The sequence below is a fragment of the Heterocephalus glaber genome, unplaced genomic scaffold (genome assembly GCF_053883595.1).
Source record: "Heterocephalus glaber isolate CG9 unplaced genomic scaffold, H.glaber_assembly_v1.0 deba00001463, whole genome shotgun sequence".
NCBI classification, from domain to species: Eukaryota; Metazoa; Chordata; class Mammalia; order Rodentia; family Bathyergidae; genus Heterocephalus; species Heterocephalus glaber.
This window is the reverse complement of record NW_028258310.1, coordinates 368,155-386,516: the sequence shown is the minus strand read 5'-3', so window position 1 is coordinate 386,516 and position 18,362 is coordinate 368,155. Positions and strand designations below refer to the sequence as shown.

General features: G+C 37.0%; 2 protein-coding genes across 11 annotated transcripts in view; both read right to left on the bottom strand.

The window, feature by feature from the left end:
* Window positions 1-18,362, bottom strand: part of Sncaip (synuclein alpha interacting protein) — a 151,399-nt gene that overhangs the window by 95,072 nt on the left and 37,965 nt on the right. The window lies entirely within an intron of this gene.
* Window positions 1-18,362, bottom strand: part of LOC147826630 (uncharacterized) — a 34,330-nt gene extending 15,968 nt beyond the window's left edge. The window contains exon 1 of the mRNA XM_087180513.1: window positions 1-18,362. This exon is cut by the window's left edge and continues 15,968 nt beyond it. The gene's annotated coding sequence lies outside the window, so the exon portion shown is untranslated.

Genomic DNA, 18,362 nt, shown 5'->3' with positions numbered 1-18,362 from the left:
ATTTCTACATCTAGACTTTACAACATGGTTTCATAAGTTATTTTGGGTTTAAATGATTTTTCTGTCTTAAAATGATATATTATTGTTTTTTAAAAATATTCTTACTTGAAGCTAATTTGATATCTACCTTATGAAATTATTTTACCTAGACAACTGTATAGGAAGAATTGTTAAAAATTCCATAGGAAGTATTTATTCAAAGGTTTCAGATAATTTTGAAATATTAAATTATGAGAAATCACTAAAAAGCCAAGATTTAAAAATTTTTAAATTTATGTGATTTGTTTCAGCAAAGACACATGTTTTCAGCCATATAGTATCTTACTTTTTTTTTTCAAGAGGAACACACATCTTCTTTATTTTATTTTATTTTTTTGGTAGTGGGGATCAAACTCAGGACCTTCCACTTGCGAGACAGGCGGCAGAACCACTGAGCTAAATCCCCAGCTATCTTACTTCTTATTACATGTATTCAGAAGTTTCTGTGAGTTCAAAAGTTCACAGTAATAATTTATAAGGGTATTAGCTCTGAAGCAAGCCAGAAGGAAAGTGCTGCTTTTAATCAACACTCAGCAACAATTCTACACAGCAGCCGATTTCACCAACCCAGTGTGATACAGGGTATTGCAAGCTCATACACTGTCAAGACTCTTTAAAAAAAGTACGGTTTTTCACAAGGTAAATTTAGAAAAATATAAATAATTACTCATAGGCATTCCATATTTCTAACTTTGGGGAACTGTAGCTTTAGTGAATGTTAGCAAAAAACCTTGTACATACATTGTGGAGATAAAGAAAAAATGGTTTATTGTGCTAAAGTGAGACTAGGAAAAATTTGCCTTTTTCCTAGAAGTGGGAAAAGATTTTATTTAAAGGATGTAGTCCCCAAGTGAGGTTCTAAGGAAACAAGGTAAAAGATGGCATTATAAGGGTTTCCACTACAATGATTAAGCATTTCCCAAGTCTCCCATTACATATTAAGAAACAAATTTTAATTTCTTTCTAATCCTGAAGTTTAAGTCTATTTAGGGATAGAGAAAGATCAAAGACAAATGGTAAAGTGATGCGGGCAATTTTTTCTAAAAAATGTAAGATTCTTGTTCTTTCATTCACTCACTCCTTCCACTCAATATTTAGTGAATACCACGTCAGACACAGCCACTGGACTTTCAGCAGAGACAAGCCTAACCAGCTCTCAACCCCCAGGGTATACATATTTGAATGCAGCACTGCTCAGCAGAACTTTCTGGCTTATGGGAATGTTCTGTATGTGTGCTGTCCAATGTGGTAGCCACTAGCCACATGTAACCATTGAGCATGTGAAATGTGGGCTACTGTAACGGAGAAACTGAATTTTAAATTTTATTTCACTTCGATTATATTTAAATTTAAGTAGCCACATATCGCTAGTGTCTGACATACTGGACAGTAGAATACTAAATGGATTAATCAGAAAATAACTAAGTAAATACGTACATAAAACCTTTTCAGGCTTGGGTAAGTGCCATATGGGGTGGGGGAACAGGGCTTGGAGGGTGTAGCAACTAAGCTTAATTGTCAGCTGATCACGGACTAAACCCTCTGAAACTGTGAGGCAAAATAAACCTGTCTTCCTTGAGTTTGTGAGTTTCAGGTATGTTCCAGCTATTGGAAAGTTGACAAGTATAAGGGGAGGAGTGTTTCCTGGGTTCTTTTAAATATGTAAATCAAGAAAGGCCTTTTAAAGGAGGTGAATTACAGCAAAGACCTAACTGATGAAAGAGATTAGGTCATGTAAAAATATGGGAGGGAGGGAGATCATATGAAGAAAGCACTGCAAGGGCAAGAGCCCTAATAAAGGAGTGTGTTTAACAGGATACATAGAGCAAGAAGGTCACAGTGCAGGAAAATGGGAGATTATCAGGACAAAAAAGAGAAGAAAGCAGAGATATGAGTCTGCTTGGCCTTATGGCCCATGAGAAGGAGTTTGGAGTTGCTCGTGATGTACATGGAAGTTACTGAATGGTTTCAAGTGGAAGAGTATTGAGCTGATTTAACATCAGACATGGGTTTGGTGGAGACCAGACTGGAAGAGAAGAGGACTAAAAACAATGGCCAGTTAAAAGTCCATTCGTCTAGCATTAGTCCAGGCCTGACACTCCGTGGTTTGTGTATAGCAAGATGAGCAGACAGACTTAGAATATATTATGAGAGTAGAACCAACTGTGCTGAGCATACATGAGTGAAGACAGAGATAGTAGTTAAATACGTGTCCAACATTAGCTGTAGGACTTGCCCCAACACTGCCACCATCAGACACTGGGGAGGACTGATCTTGGAACCAAGAGTGACACAGGATGGGGAGGGATTCTACCTGCCATTCCCTTCAATGTGTCTAGGCATGACAGTGAACATGGGAGACAAGACAGCAAATTAGCTGTTCCTTCTGTTGATTTGGTTCTGATTAATTTCATGATATGGGGATCTTACCATGCCAGGGGCTTTTCTAGTATTCAAAATGTATTTTTTCCTGCAATGTAGTCTTACCTCATCTGTTGCTCAAAGTGATGTTTCCAATGCTAGAGGAAAACCTGGCAGCATTGAGTTTATGGGGAAGTGGATTTCATGGGCAATTTAACAAGCTTTCAAGGATCATTTTGACTAGACATAATTTTTATCTTGTGTACTGAGTTTATAACCTAATTACCTTATAAAATGGGGGTTCCCTGTGTAGCATTACTAGCACAGAATTGCTTCAACTTTACTCCGAGGGAAAATGGAGGATATTACATTGCTATATTTCAGTTTCAAAGAACTTGAAAATCAAGCTATCTCATAAGATTTGGGGGGTAAGCCATCTTATATATGAAGGACATTAACACAAATAAAAGAGAATATGCAAATTTTAAAGGGTCTTATCTATTACATTTCTGTCCACTGAAACACTTACTTTTTGGGGGGTTAAGACATGGTCTTGCTCTATAGTTCAGGCTGGCCTTGAACTCATCATGGAGCCTAGGTTGGCTTCAAACTCCCAGTGATCCTCCTGCCTCAGCCTCTCAAATGCTGGGATTACAGATGTGTACCACCACATCCAACTGAAACAGTTTTAAATTGAAATTGAGTTTGTCAGATGTTTGTTTATAAAACCCGTGGGACAAGAAAAAGGAAACTTGACTGGAATTTGCTTACTTTTCTAAAATGTTTATGGTAGGAAGATAAGCTCTCAAACAAAGACCACGTGCACCTTCTCACACATAAGCTTTTTCATACTCAAGATTATGTGATCTCAAAGCTTAAATATTCTTTGAGAATATTTAATATATAATTTATACCCTAGCACTTCAGATTTGGGAGTGATGGCTAGAAAAACAAGCATGTTTAATTAGTCCTAAAGAAAAGAAATACAACTGGAAATTAAAATTGTTGGTTTAAAAATGCAATAGAAAACATGCCTCATACATGCTGAAGGAAATCTAAATATGTACTGTGCTTTAATCTGAATAAAAAGTATAAAAATAAATAAAACGCCGGTTGTTCTGCTTTAACAGGGATGTTTCATTTACTGTTTTTTATTAATTTTTGTTTTTTGCTCATGTTTAACTCCTACCAGGCTGATCATTGAAAATATCCTATAATCCGAGTCACATAATATTGACATGATTACTTCACTAGATATCTGCTCCAAGACAATCAGCTCAGTCAGGGCAACTTTCTTTCCAATTGCCTTTGCTGAAAAGCTGCATAAACATACCAGGCCAATTAATTCTCTCCATAGCTTTAAGCCTCATTGACATGCAGATGAGAGCCTGCTCAAATGACAAGCCTGGAGTCACATGATATGAATTAGTCTACTCACACAGATATGCCCAGCACTCCAGCCCACAAACCCAGAAGAGCACCTCACAAGAATTCTCTCTGCTCTCATTATTGCAGATAGGTAAGTTAATTAGATATCTTGTAGGCAGTTAGGCAGGGCCAGCTCACAAGGAGCCACCATGGAAGACAGTGAGGACACATTCACTGAAGGCCAGCACTGTAAAAGGAGAGAAATTAGCACACCCTTGTAGGATTAATAGCAGTGATTGATATTCTAAACAGGTATCAATCACCTGGGTGGGGGGGCCAAAGTCTTAACCCAGCCTCTCCAGGAAATATCCCTGACCCCCACCCTTACTGAAAATCCTTGCATGCTTGCTACGTGACTTGCTCCCCGATTTGATCCCCATTTAATCAATATTACCTGGGTGACTGTACTTGCAATCTTATTGGTTGGTCATAGTTTTGCCCCACCTCATGCCCACCTTGTAAATTTCCATTGGGTCTTATTGTTTTGTCCCACTTTGTACCTGCCTCACCACATGGCTTTGCTGTATAAAACAACTTTGAAAAGTGGGGTGAGTGGGCAACCCACTTTCCAGTCCTCCTTCTGTCTCTCTTAGGCAGAAACATTCTTTCTTCCAATAAATTTTTCCTACTCTTAACCTCCATTGTGCCTAGAATTCATTCTTTGATTTTAGAGAACACAAACTCGCGTTCTGTATATCTAGCAGGTTTGGGAGTTACATCTCTTCCCCCTATATCATCATCAGTGTTTCTGGAAGACCAAGGTCTCTTGTAATGCATATCAAACTACACTCAATTCTCAACATTCTTCCTTCAACATAATGAAACATGCAACAAGTAGAGGAAGAAAGTTCAGTCTGCACTCTAGAAAAGTGAAATATGTGTTTTTCTGAAATAGGAAGAGAATGTGAATCAAGGAAGCATGACCTCAGATGTCTACTGAATGTAGACAGGTCATCTAAGCATCATTTGGAAGACTTGAATTCTATACATCCTGAGCTCAGGGTCTACCTGGTCACTCTAGTTCCCAGTATATTTTGGTGCTCTGTTCCATGTAGGTGGATAGTATGTGCTCAGTACACATATATAATATAAGTTAATAAAGGCTGTCTATGAGTAGCTGTGTAATTTTTGGCTTAACTCATTCTCTGGAGAACTTTCCTCTGCACTAAAATGTGGTGCTGGGTTAGAACTGTCTTTCCTCTGTTCTCATCCCCATCTTGAGCCCTCCCTACACACCTCACTTTAACTACAGCATCTGGCTTTCCTCCTGCCAATTATCTCACAACTGTTATTATTTTGAGCTTTTTGTTGTAAAATACACAAATCATAATTGTATAGCTTAATGGATTTCCACAAATGGAAGCTGCTTCCCTCCTGTCCCATTTCAATCCCTAACCCCTCTTTTCTGAACCCTAGGTAGGTAACGATCATCCTTAATCCTAACATAACAGACTGTCTTGCCTGATTAACTTTATATAAATGGTGTCACACAGGATGTATTCTTTTTTTTTTTTTTTTGGTACTGGGGATTGAACTTGGGTCCTTGCGCCTGTGCAGCAGGCGGCGAAACCACTAAGCTAAATCCCCGGCCCACACAGGATGTATTCTTGTTCTGTTTTTTCTTTTGCTCAACATAATGTGAGAAAGACTCATCTTACACTGTTGTTATTGTTGATTCTTTCCAGCTCTAAAATTCTATTCATGCTAAGTACTAAACCAATAAATAAGAAAAATGCTTTTGACAATATTCAAGGCAATATAATCAGTCATAGTGGTATTAAACAACCATAAACACATAGACCTAAGTCATCTTTGTCCATATGCGCAGTAAATGATTTCTCGTGCAGACAGGGTTCTATATCTACCATTGACAAGTAACTGGAAGCTGGTGATGATTCCAAAAGTGTTTTAGTTAAGGTTCTAGTTTAGAGTTACAGAATATCAACTGTGATTAACCAAAAATTTGTCTTTGAAACAAGGTGATTTCAAGAAGCCTGTAACTCACTTGCATGAAGATAAAAAAGTATCTGTTGAACAAATGGACTCATACAAAAAACCCAAAGTTGTCTTCTGATGTGTCATTTGGCCACACAATGAATGATTTTTTTCTTGGCTTATCGTCCTGAGAATTAAAAAGCTTGATTCTTTTTACAAGGTTCATAATTGGTAAGGAAAATCTAAAATTTTATATAAGTTAAAAAACAAAAGCAAACAACAACAAAAAACCTCCAAGAAGCTTTTCAATAGTGGGAAACTACTTCCCATGTCTATAAAAAAACCATGAAAGTGCCATTTAGCTCAGCGGTGCTGCTGCCTGCCTCGTAAGCACAAGGTCTTGAGTTTGATCCCTGGTACAAAAACAAAAACAAAAACATGAAAAAAGGTTTCAAATGAAGCTTTATTGTACAACAAAATGCAAATTTAAAAAAATCTCTGGAAACCCACATTTGCCACTTGTCCTTCAGCAGAATTAGAAAAATCAGTAATCAGAGAAAATAGAGAGACTCCAGTAATATACAAAAAATTGTTATATATATTGACACTCTTAAAAAGGAGGCTTAATCCAAACAGGGTTTTTAAAAAAAAATCCCTGTGAGCTTGTAAAGACCTTTCAGACTGTTATTTTGGCAAACAGTGGTGTAACCTTCTATGACAATGCAGAACTGACAACATAAGAAGCTCATTTTCTGGGTGGGTCTGGATGAAATCTAGTAAGAGCAGAGACAAAAAGATAAGTGACTTTCACTGAAAATACCATATTTACCTATTTAATTCACTTGTGAAAACATCATTTGCAATCATTAAGCATTCAAGAATTTGAAAACTGCACTTTACTGATCATTGGTAGGCTTTGTTGCTTTTAGGGGAGTTAGACGGAGCAGACATGGCCTGCCTCTTAGAGGATATCAGTGGACAAGATCAAAGACCCTGATTTTTGGAAGACAAGAGGTCATCAGTGCTGAAAGATCCCTCCTTCTCCACAAGGCCATCATTTGGTTTTCTGGTATACAGCTGACACTCACTTGGTTTGGATTAGAATTGGCCAATTCGCTAGGCAGCTAGCCTTTCCGATGAGATCAGCACAAAGATCCCAGTTACAGCTGGACTCAAACACAGACAGAAGATGTTGCATGTGACTGATTAGTGCCCTTTGTTGAGGCCTGTCTGGGTCCTAATGACATTAAATGCAAAACAAAAAAAGCTGCTCATTGGCCATGTTAAGTATACAACCACTACAGAAGTAACATGACTTTAATCAGCTCATATTTTTAATTCTCCTTTGCAATCAAATAAGCACATCTATTACTGAAGGAAAGAAGACATAAGACAAGGAAAGATTATTACAAAACAGAATTTAGACAGGGCAGAAAAAGCCTGAAAAGGGGCAACACACCTTCCCAATGAGGTCAGCACTAAGACCTCTACTGTAGCTGGAATCAAATGCAGACAGAAGATGTTGCATGTAACTGATGTGCCAGCTGGAGCAGCTGTCAGGCTTCCTTCTCTCTTGGCTGTGGTCAGGTGCCTGAGAACCAAATCTCAAGGAACAACTTCCCCAGGCCGCCACCATTCTGGACCATGGTACTCTGGGCTCTCTTCTCAAAGCAAAGTCTTTCACCTTTGCAACTCTGAGGCTACAAAGGCTGAAGTACAAAGGCTGCTGGTACTTGTGATGTCCTCAGGCTGTCTTTTCTGTCATCTTCTGAAATGCTTGGCTTTTTCTTACTAGTCTTTTCAGTGATCAATTTCTCATCTGTTCCATCTTTGCAGGCCACAATTTTACTGGAGCTTCTTTTCTGGCCAAACTCACATTTTGAATCATTGTGCTGGGCTCTTTGCTCTTGACTCTCAACATAAATCTGGCTAAAAGCCCCCAACAGTAGTCACGCCACCACCTCAACATTAGACTGCCTTGAAATTTCTTCTGCAAGATTACTTAGCTCACTGCCCTTAATCTCAGTCTCAGGCAAAGTCTCTGGACATAAGCAAAATGCAGACAAACTTTCTACCAACATATAGCAAACACACTCTCTGGAGTCCAAAAGCCAATGCAGTCCTTCTTCCCAGCTGGAACTTCCTAATCCTGGTCTTTACCTGGAGGGTTTCTATCAGAATTCTGGTCTTCTAAGCTCTGACCAGAATCTCCCTTCAAGGATGGTTTAAGGTTTTCCAGCTCTACTTTTTCAGCTGGCATCTCCAAACCTTTCCTAACTCTTCCCCCTCCCACAAGCCAAATCAAAGGTTCTCAAACCATATGGTCAAGTACAGTCACAGCAATGACCTCAATTCTCTGGTACGAAATTCTGTCTTGGTTACTTTTCTTGTTGCTAGGACAAAATACCCGCACTCAAAGTTAAAGGAGGAAAGGTTTATTTAGCTCACAATTTATAGCAATTTCAGTCCATAATCAGCTGGCTCAAAGGCAGGGTGGTGTGGCAGACAGGCATGCAGAGGAGTTTATGGCAGGAAGAAGGTCATAAAGCAAGCAAGAGACCTTAGCAGCTTTTTTCTGCCCCTTTTATAATCTAGACTACTGAGATTAGAGTGGGGCCAAACCAATCAGTGGACTGATATAGTTATCACCCACCCTTAATCCCAGCATCACACACTAGATTCAACCACTTCTGAAAAGCCCCACCTATGATCGCATGAAGCTTTGGGGCAACATCCAAACATAAGCTATAACAAGAATATAAACTAAATTTTCTGACTCAATAGGAAAATGTTGGAGGTATAGTACAGATACAGCAAAATCTGATTTGGGTTATGTAACTGATATGTGAAACATGTTTAAAATTTTAATAATGATCTCCAGGATTTAAAAAAATTAACAACACTCAAGACTATCAGCAAAATACTGAATGTCTTAGCTATTTTGTTTTGTTTTGTTTTGGTTTGGTTTTTTTGAGACAAGGTTTCACTATGTAATTCAGGCTGGCCTTGAACTCACTAAGTACCCCAGGCTGGCCTTGAACTCATGGCGATCCTTCTGCCTCACCCTCGCAAGTGCTGGGATTACAGGCATGCGCCACCACACCTGGAAATATCGTAGCTATTACATGGTCTTTAGAATTCAGGTTTCTGTTAAAGCCCCTTCTAAAAAATTCCCTTAGTAACATCCCTGTGTATTTTCTTCATCCATCATGAACAACCACTCTGATCTCCTGTACCTTTTCTTAATTCCATCTCTTATGTGAAGGCTTCCTTTTTGTCAAGCTTTGCTGTGAAGCAGCCCGCAGATGATTTGGAGACCTAACTCATGATCCCACCATACACACATTCTGTGACTTTTAGGTTTTGTCACATATGTAAACACACAAAAAGTAAAATAACATGGTTGTTGTCCCACAACCCAAGTAAAGTTGGTCAGCAATGAGCTGTGAGTCAGAATCTAAGCTAAAAACCAGAGCAATGACTAATAAGAATTTTCTAGTAATCATCATCGATCTACACAAAACTCTAATTCTTTTTTTTTTTTTGGTACTGGGGATGGAACTCGGGACCTTGTGCTTGCAAGGCAGGTGGCAACACCACTGGGCTAAATCCCTGGCCCAAAACTCTAATTCTTATAAAACCTTTTGTGAAGCATTATTTGTACATAAAAGGAATGCGTAAATCTAACATATAATGTCTACTTAGTATGTACTAATAATATGAAAAATTATATCATCCTAACTAAACAGTGTTCATTAGTTGAAGCTAATCCTGGAAAACTGAATTATGAAAGGAAAAATTATGTGTGGATGTGTCTTAATTATCTCTGATATCTCTTTTGTATAAACATAAAGAACAGCAAAATTGTTTACATATTCACTAATCTATTCAGCTGGGATGGACCTCAAATTCAGATATTAGAATCCTTAGCTTATTCCAAATGTAGAACTGTGACATGACCAAGAAAATTTACTTTTTGAAATAAATCTGCATAGATTTTTTATTATAATTAAATAAAATTTTGAGATTCCTCCCATGCTTATCCCCTTTTCCATTATTTCCTAACTTAGTATGAAGTTGCCATATATCTAATGTTACCAAATTACTTTTTCCACTTAGGGAAGAATATAATACAGCCACTCTTCAAAGAACAAGCTGATGGGAGAGCTACGCTACAGAATGTGAGATGGTCTTCTGACTGGCCAGGAGGGCCTGTGACAGACAGATGTGACAGTTAACCTGGACTGTCAACTTGACTGGTTTATGAGCACCTAAGGGATTAGTATAGCACAATTCCCAGTATCACTTCTCCAGCGTGTGACTTTGGGTACTTTATCTGGTCCCTGACCCCATCCTCTCTGGTGCTGCTCCCCTGCTCTGCTTCTCAGCCACCATGAACTGAGCAGCTTTGGTCCATCATGCCCTTCCATCACGATGTTCCTGCCTTGGAGCCAGCCAAGCATGGATGGAATCCCTGAGATCTCAAGCCAAAATATACTCTGCCTCTTTTGGACATTACAGGTGACAGGTTTTTTTTGTCCCAACAATGGGGAAGCTAACTAATAGAATAGATGAGTAGAACAGCCAAGGGCAAGGGAGAGCTCCATCAAAAGCATTATGCCCTGATGAAGTACCACTTATTTAGAAAGCAGAATACATCTGTGTGGCTACCACAGGATGCACAATGGAATATGCCAATAGAGATTAGAAGGCCTATCAGGCCCTCAAATACACAGAGACACAAAGAACCATGCACTTTGTCTAAAGACAGAAAACAAACAAATAAATGGAATATCTAGTGTGAGATATAGAAGAAAATTGTCTTACCTAAGAGTTTTCTCCTTCTTGTCAACAAAGATCTAATATGCTGTTACTCGTTTTTAAAAGTTGATTTATATAAGGAAAAACCTAAAAGTTTTCAACACATTAAAGCAGTATGGTCAGGATACACCTCAAATCTCCATTCATTTCTTCAGCTGCAAAGCTGAATGCTCCTAGCTTTGACGCCCTTTTGATGTACTATCAGCAGCACCTATCATGGCAAGTTTAAAAGATTTATTTCAAGCTCTACTCCCCCCAAGATTTTAATTTAATTGTTTTGGGCCTGGGACTTAGCTTCATTATTTTTAAAGACTCTTCTGGTAATTTTAATGTGTGACCAGAACTGAAAATACTTGTGCTAAATAAATATTCTGAAGAGACAAATAATTTGTGTTTAAATGGAGGGGCCAATGGAGGCACATTCCATTCATAAGTAGTGGTGATAGAAAACTCACAGTTGTAGCTTTACTCCAGAGGTCTTTATTATTAGAGAATAATTGCTAACAGAAAAGGTTCAATATACTTTTTCATCAAAATAGTGAGAAAGAGCACACTGGGGTATTATATTAGAAACAAAGTTTAAACTATAAGTACAGCTATAAACTAAAGCTATAATTGCAGAAAGACTAGATCAAATGTTCATTTTTCAGGACATAAATTTTTGTATAAAGTTATATAACAGGTCAGCCTAAACTAGTTTATTGCAAAAATACTTTAAAAAGTCATCGATTTTCCCAAGAGCTTCTCTTTACCTTTCATTCTGAAATAATTCTCATATAAAATATCTTATGTCCTCATCCATCCTTGTTCTCTCATCTTCAACTGTTCATTTGTCTGACTCTGCTAATTCCCATTCATCAGTTGATTTATATGTGATTCAGGCAGTTTTTCAATATTAATTTCTTTCAATTAAAGATCTTGCAATCAATTTGCTTTGTTATATGGATTGTATGTATATATTTAGTATTGTATTTTTTGTATTAAATTGTAAATATCTTATAATCATTCTCAAAATGATGAACAGAAACATTAACCGGATGGTGCTTTAGAATAAGACTTTTTAAAACTAGTTATTTCATCAGTGAATGTATATGCTACTCTTAGGCTCATTCACCTTATAAGTGAACAATGCAGACTCAGATAATGTGGGAAGGGTGCTTGTAACTACAATATTTATCCAAGAACATCAATGTAGATACAGTAGTAAATACCCAGAGCATACTGTTCTATGAAGTGAACATTGATTTACATGTCTTTTTTCCTTTACTGAGAAAAGATATCAAATATGAAGGAATAAACTTTATAAATATTAGTTTCTACAGTCCCCATTTCTTTAAGCACTATGTCAAATACTTGGGAACAAAACATTTTCAAGTCATTTCTGAACTGTTACAGTATTTTGCATGAAAGATAAACGTGCTTTGAAATCTAAACCAGGAAAGAAGGAAATCCCAGTAATATGAACAAAACTTAAAATATAATCAATTTGCAGCATTCTTTAAATTTTGAAAACTACTACTAACTTAAGAGATTAATAAATAAAATACCTATTACTTGGTTTGCTCATAATATCTTGGTAATGTTGAGTATGCAAAAGCTATAATGGTTAATTTTGATTGTCCACTTGATTGGATTGAGAAATGCCAAAGAAATTAGTTATGCACAGTTCTGGGTGTATCTGTGAGGGAGTTTCCAGAGATGATTGACATGTGGGACAGCAAACGGAGGAGGGAGACCCAACTTGAATGTGGGTGGCACCACTCCATAGGCTGGGGTGCTGGATGGAATAAAAGTGGGAGGAGGAGGGCAGCATGTAGCAAATTCTTTCTTGCTCTTTTTCTGCTTTTTAGCTGGCATGGGGTGAGCAGTTTTCCTTTGCCATGATGTTTCTGTGTCCATAGGGATAGAAGCAAAGGACCCAGGTGACCATGGAATGAAACTGTCAGCTAAGATAAACCTTTCCATTTAAGCTGACTTTCTCATGGAAATCTTAGCCATGGAAATCTGACAAAAAAAAAAAAAAAAAGAAAAAGAAAAAGAAAAATGAGAAATAGAAGGGAAAACACTTCTGATTTTTTAAAATCAAAAATGTCATCAAAGGGAAAATCAGGATGTTTCCCAAATTCAACTTCACCCTCCCTTGAATAACTTCACAATTCTATTTGAGATGAAAACACATAAGATATTCTTCATTTCACAATACTCCATAAATAAGACACAGGCAGAACTGTTTGAATAAGGTGCTCATTCTTCAAAGATGCCATGTCAAATCCATTATATTAAAAATATAAAGATTTCTAGAAATTGGAAATTGACTAAAAAGGGACAAAAAGAAAAATCATATCTACACATATGTGGAAATGTCAATGACTTTCAAATTACCTGAAGTAACAGAACACATTCTTATATGACTATGCTTATGGTTTAGAACACTTAAACACACAAACACACACACATTCACATACACAAACACAAAGATGAACACACTATACTGTTATCTTTGCAATTTGGCCTTGAGCACAGAAGCCTGTCAAAAGAAAAAAATCATTTCCCAAAGAACTCCCACACCCGGTCAAAGAAAGCAAAGCTGGTAAACAGATGTTCCTTGTGGTCAAGATGTTATGATGGCCACTTTATCCCAGCAAGTTCTGAGAATCATTTCTCACATCGACCTTCCAGAAAGCTGTAACATATTATGAATGACAAAGAACTCACAGTCTATCTTTTTAAATAACTTGTGGGTAAAAGGAAGAAAGGCAAAAAATACCAGCTTCCTGAAGGTTCTACTGAAGTACATGTTTTTTTGTTCCAGTTACCTTAAAACACTAGGTTATCTCTAATCAAGTGATAAAAATTAGCTCACTCACATCTGGGAACCATTCCTGCAAAGCTTCCCTCAAATTCTATTTTAATTATTTGGTAATACAGTTAACGTGATTGAAAAAAGCTCTATGCAATCCAGTGACAACTGCTTTCATTATGTCCATAATTATATCCATACCATATCTCAGAGTCAAAATTATTACTTTTATCTTGCTCCTAAAAGGTTTTTAAATTGACTTCTTGGCTTTATACTATTATTAACTGGACATGTCAGAAGATCTGCAAATAGATCATTTCAACTCTATTTTCATTTACCCAAATTCCAATAAGTCATTAGAAATGAATGTAAGAGTCTTATTACTCAATGATTAGCAGAAAGATGTATACTGGTTCAGATTTCTAGATCATCTGTTTTACAGCTCTAAAACTCCATTAGTCCATGAATCTATTCTTTGTAAGAGACATGATCTAATTGAACATATTGGTTGAACTGCCTTCTACTTAAACAAAAAAGGACTTTCTGGCTTTGGAAAAATCATCATCTATTTGAGACAAGCTCTATTCCTTCATCTTTAACACTGGAATCCTACTTTTAACTTCATTAAGTGATTATGTACTTAGAAAACATAAAAGCCACATAAAATAATTTATGAGATAAATGAAAAACATTTTTATTTGAAAAAAATTCCCAAGAAGTAAGTCCTAAATAATAATAAAAATGTCACTAGGCCAAACCAATTGGTGTAAGCATTCTGTTGGGTGTTCAAAGGTCAAAGAACCATGATTTCCTTGAATCTCTAACACTTCCAGGAAACTATTTTGCACTAGACCATCTCAAGAATGGAAACCATTAAAGACATGTTCCCTGGACTGCAGGGCTAGATCATGTTCATCTTCGTATCCCCTAACAAATATGTAATAAGCAGATGCCAACTCTACAATTCCAGAGCTGCTCTAGACTCTCCAGAATTTTACATGTATCTCAAAAAGCAGTTATAAGGAAAGGAAAGCAAACAAAAATCTAGCATCCTTATTATCTTGATCCTAAGTTTAAAAGTAAGAAACATTAGGTTCATTAAAAGACCAAACTGGGGCCGGGGATTTAGCTCAGTGGCACCACACCTGTCTCGCAAGCGCAAGGTCCCGAGTTCGATCCCTGGTACAAAAAAACAAAGAGCAAACTGGATATTATAATTAAGAAACACATGATACCACTCCAATCAAATAAGAGCCACAAATTTGATATTAGCATTTTTTGAAATATAAATCACCACAGACCCTTCATTGATGCAACTAGTAAATTCTTTCATCTGTCCATGGCCAAGTTGTTTGTTTTTGTCACACAAAATTTCAGTGGTGTTCAGTACGTAGTCTGAAGAGTCTGTGTTCTTCACCTTGCCAGCACACATGTCCATAACTTGTTAAGACCAAAACACAATTGGAAAAATGTGTATCTTTCCTATTTACTAAGTTCATAGTATTTTAGCCCAATCATTTTTAGGCCTCTTATAACTAAGCCAAGGATTCTGTGTTCCATTTGTGTGTGTGTGTGTGTGTGTGTGTGTGTGAGTGTGTGCATGTGTGTATGTTCCATTTTTATGATGAAGTATAGACTTACTATTAATGGCAACTACTTTAATTCAAAAGATTAAGTGGGAAGGTACTTAAACTATTTATAATTTGCTAAAATGAGGAGTTGAAAAAATAAGTACAAAATAAAATTTTGAAAATATAAATTTTAAACTCTGAATGGATGCATTGCTGTTTCAAAACACTCAATTGTTCTAAAACAAACTAGCCTTCTGAAGAATTTTGTCCTTGTCCTTCTGTACCTTCCAGTGAAACCACCTAACGGTAGCCCTTTGCTTTTTGATATATCTGCAGTGATAGATTGTATGAAAATTGTTGCTATTTTCCTACTGTTATCTTCCTTCATGCATCATCTCTGCTTTCTCTCATTTCCTCATGGCTCAAAGCTTTTTCTTCTCTGAAGCCAGTGTTTGCTTGACATGAAAAATAGGCTCTAGTAAGACTAATTACATAAAATGAGGGAAAAACTTAAATCTCAATTATGAAATAATTAATTATAAGAACCATTAGGTAGAATGATGGTACTTGAAGCTATGCCTCATCAATAAAAATTCTCTTAATTTATTTTCAGGTACACTTGTGATCTTTAATATCCTCCTTACTTTTTTACAGCAAGTGGCTGTGAATAATTTATTCATTTAGTCAACAATTACTTGTGGACTGCAGATTATGTGCCAGGTATTGATCTATGCTCTGGGGTTATAGAACTGAATAAGAGAGATATATTCTGCTCTCGTGAGGCCTGTACGTTAGTGCAGGAAGATGACATTAAAAAATTAAGTATGTAATTTCAGGTAGAGGAAGGAACTGGGAGGACAAATACAGTGTTATGGGGTGAGCACAGCAGTCAGAGTTGTGCAATTTTTGAATAAAATGGTGATGGAAGGCCTGGTAAGATGACATGTGGACAAGTCATCAGAAAATAAAAAGAACTCAGCTTAGCTTTAGATCTTAGCCATGTTCTATACTTCAGCTTGATATTTTGATGTCTAGTGAATCACAGAACACTGGTTCTCAACCTAGTGTGACTTTGCTACTAAGAGATACTGGGCAAGGCCTGGAGATAATTTTGATTATCATACCTGGAAGAAATTGCTATTCATAACTAATGGGAAGAATCCAGAGATAGTGTTAAATATTCTACAGTCCACAGGGAAAGGACTCCCCACACCCCAACAAATGACCTGATTGGAAGACTCAGTAGGACTAAGAAATTAAAGCAAAATTGGCCTTTCCCAACCCTCCATACCTTAGAGAAAACAAGCAAAAGAAATGTGACCTATTGAGCATCTAGCACAGAGCACTGGTGATTTATTTATAAAACATTCTCAGTGATCCATTAAAGCAAGATATAATTACTAATATTTTATCACTTCTTTTTTAAAAAAACTGTTTACATATAAAAGCCACACTACCGTTGTTTCAAATATTCAGTAACTAAAATTTACACTAATTTCAACTGTCTCCAGTTCAAATTACTAACTTTTAACAGTGTATTCCAACCTGAGTGATGTGTTCCTATTTGAATAAAAGATTTCAGACAGTAAGTATTTTTAGGGAAAAAGTGAGTTGGAAGGGAAATATAAGAAAACTACTTCACAAGCAAGAGTCAACTTTATAAGCAAACATTTAGCCAACCGCAGCTAAGAGGTGAGAGGTAAGGAAAAGAGCTAGCTGATTTAGTTTGACAGCTAAGATATTTTTAATGTCATTGGAGAATCTTACTGGTATGAAGAGTTCTATAATTTTAACTCATGAATGAACATATTTTCTAAAACTATTTTAAGATGCCATCTGCCTTAGCATCTCTTCCAATATAAGTGCAATCACGTTTAAGAGCAAAGGAAGGAAAAAAGACCTTCTATTTTGTTTCTTAGTTAAGGGAAGTATGGAGGTAGTTTATATGTCAACTGTGGATATCCCTTATAAATCATCTCTAAAATAAGAACACTATTTCTCAAACATTCTGTTATTGGAAAAAGAGCAAAGCCTGCTCATCATAGACACCACAAAAACAAGCTACAGAGAATGGAAGCTGATATAGTGGAACACATCATACGTACTGGTGAGTAAGACAGAGCTGGAGGACCTAAGGCCATGGGCTCTGGAGTCATGGTTGAGTCCTTCCCCACAATTCACCTGAAGAGTTACAAAGGGCAGGTTCTTAGTCTCTTTATAAAGCTATTTCTTCATCTGTAAGTTAGGGGTAATGATCATCAAAGGTCCCCCAGAACTGTCATAAAGATTAAATGAGACGATAGGTGGAAATTCTTTACTCCATGAGGATTCGGTTGTGACAGACAGCTATACTAGACTGTGAGTAGCTGCATGTGGATTGAAATAATCCTGTGGTGGTGTTTTTTTATACACAAGTCCATACCCAACAATGTGATGAATCACAGTGCGAAGATGCTGTACCTCTGTGTACAGGGAGTCCCTTGAATACCTGCAGTTGTACCCATAGGACACTACCTGAGCACCTGTGCACTGGGTCCAGTGTGTACTCAGCAGTTGCTGGTTTCCGTGTTTTATTCTCCAGCTGAGCATCCCTGTGCTCCAGGGTCTACTCCTTGACCTAAGGCAACAGTGGATAAACCGCTGGAAGAGGAGGAAAGGAGCAAAGCAAAAAGCTATAACTTGGGCACATTAATGCTGATGTCTGGCAACTGACTAATGAGATGTGGGCAACAGCTGAAATTGCATTTAAGTTTATTCCCCTGTCCTTTAACTTCTGATTCTATAAATAATCAAGAAGCAAATTTGTTGGGGACAAAGGGTTTTGGAAGAAGCTAAATTCAAGATGGGTTATGGTATATTTGATTTCTGGCTGCTCCAATCAAACCCCACATATCTTCTTGTAGCTAATATTTCTGAAATGTTTGGAGTGGATTTCTTTTTTTTTAAATTAAATTCTTTCATTGGTACATTGTAGGTATAAAACACAATTACATTTCTCATTGGGAACTGTACCTTTACATAATGCATCTTGGTTCTTATTTTTTCCCCATTCCACCCTTCCCTATTTACAAAGACTTTATTTACATTTTTTCCATTTCTCATCATTTTTTCCTTTCCCTTCTTTCCTTTCCCCTGTGCCTCCCACTACCCCTAGCCCTTTGGACCTTTTATTCCTATTTTACATTATCGATTATTCATTCTAATCATTGGTACATTTTTGGTATACAATATAATGACATTCATCATTGGAAATTTGCACCTTTACAGAGTCTCTCTTGGTTCTTATTTTTCACCTTTGCCCAGCCCTCCCTTCAACCCCTCCAGTCCTCCCTATTTACAAAGATTTTGTTCCTATTTTTCCATTTTCTCATATTAATCCCATTCCCTTCTCTCCTTTCCCCTAGCCC